The sequence below is a fragment of the Cataglyphis hispanica genome, chromosome 5, assembly GCF_021464435.1.
Source record: "Cataglyphis hispanica isolate Lineage 1 chromosome 5, ULB_Chis1_1.0, whole genome shotgun sequence".
In the NCBI taxonomy this organism is placed as follows: Eukaryota; Metazoa; Arthropoda; class Insecta; order Hymenoptera; family Formicidae; genus Cataglyphis; species Cataglyphis hispanica.
Window position 1 is genome coordinate 5,169,650 of NC_065958.1, and position 2,287 is coordinate 5,171,936.

Genomic DNA, 2,287 nt, shown 5'->3' on the forward strand with positions numbered 1-2,287 from the left:
CTTTCTTTATCAAATAATAACAAACATAATACTAATAATTTTTTTTAAATAAATTAGAGCACCTCTTAATGAAAAAGTCATAACTGTCTAACTTATATGTATTTCCTTCTTAACAAATCACGAACGAAACGAAATGTTATTCATATCTAAAATCACTTTCTATACTTCAGCAAAGTTTCATTCAAACTGATGAATTGATGAATCAGATTGATGAGATTACGTCATGAACGATTCCGGTGACAGGCTTGAAATTTCGAGCAACTTTGTGCGCGGTTTATAATTTGAAGTTCATTTGCAGGTAGTGTAACTCTTTTTTTTTTCTCGTAAATAATTTGCAGGTGGAACGAAAGTTTCTACTTACCAATGATGAGTTATTAGAAAGAACGTGTCAGAGGAAAATTTGCTCTTCGTGCGCTGTCGTGATTCCCAAACGCTTTTCGAAAGGTCAAGCTTGACTATGTTACTAGGGCAACCAAGCTGCAATTTTGCTGAGATTTTGTAAGCTTCTTTTTGATGAGAAAAGAGAATTCCCGAAGGGAAATCTTGCGCCGATCCGAAAACTGATAATTTTCAAATCAGAGTAAAAAATATCATAATTTTTATTCTTGAGACAAAAAGAAAATATTTTTTTCTCTTAAAAAGAGAAACATTTCGATTATTAATACATTGCAAGACAAATACGGATATAAGATTAATTAAAATAAAATCACTCTAATTTCTAAACAAGACAATGTAAAAGATAGACTTGTCAGCTGCAGAATCATGTTATCCTGAATATTAGTTTACGTCAACTGATCTCGCTGTTGATCTAGGATAGCGGTCTGCGATTATGACAAGTCTATTAGGAACTTGCGACAACTTCCATGACACAATCTCGTCATATATAATGCAAGATTATAAAGTTTGCGAATATTCCTAAACTAACCCGATCAAAATGTAATAGTTACGTCGATGCTTGCGCTTAATATATGCAAGTCCTTTTCTCCCATGGCACTTGTATGGGAATGTATCATAAGCCTGTGCGTCGCGCAACTAATTAATATTTGCGTGTAGATGAAAAATAAAGAGAAACCGAAAGAAAAAGATAAATAAATATACGTGTAAAGTATCTAGGTTGAGCATGGAATTTCGTGAATATTAGATGCGAGTAAAGTACAGTCAACTTAGGGAGAATCAACAATAAAATTGTTGAACTAAAAGTACTTAGTTAGAGTGCTTAAAAGCGGCAACATTTATTCATGCTCGTGCTCCCGCAACACTCACCCACTGCGTACATTTGTTTCAAAAAGATTAATTCTCTCACCACTCTAAATATTATAGTCAAAATACATCGTGTTATATTTGTTAAATTATGTTGCAATAAATATTCAAAATTTTTCAAAATTATACATTAAAGTTACATATCATATATGTGAAAAACTTCCTGTTACATTTATATATATATATATATATATATATATATATATATATATATATATACCAAGATTTATATTTAACAAATTGAAAGCTGAAAAATGCAAACATACACAATGATTTCTATGCTTATTCTCTCTCTCTCTCTTTCTTGGTTCTGCAAATAAGGTCATGAATTTAAATCAAATACTACAGATATTTTCAACTCGCAATTTCTGCAATAATATTTGAATGACCTACAGTCACAAGGATGGAAATTTACATGCAAACTAATAAAATTTAAACTTTAGGTCACTAAGCTTTAAAGGTCTCCGTAGAATAATTTGATTCAAAATTAGAGTTTGTATATCGCTGAAATACATGTTTCCTGTAACTATCATGCTTATGCTTTCATTGGGCGATGTTTCAAAATTATATTTGTTCAAACAATTAAGAAATTATTTCTTGGAAAAGTTTTATCGATTGATCTCAATACTGATAATGAAAAATGTTAAAATGTTAGGTTTACTGACGATTATCACATTATACTAAAAACATTCTTAAAACATCTACTGTGAGCGAAATAAATATTTGAAAAAGTGAACCTCGTAATTGTTTTGAGCCGTACATTAACTCGAGATCTTTAAAAGGTCTCTACTCACCTCCAAGGTAAAGCGTGAGAAAGAAAAAATGAAAAGTGGCGGATTAATTGTTCGCACGAGGGAAGCGAGCGGGAACCGCGAGAGAAAGGAGGACGCAAGATCGTATGAGAATACATCCCGTCGCGGTCCGCGCGGGATGCGAGAGCGCATGCGCCACATCCTCGCCGAGTACTTGTTATGGATGCCTCAGTTTCGGCTCGCCTGGGCAGTAGGCAACACGGCCGACGCCGAAG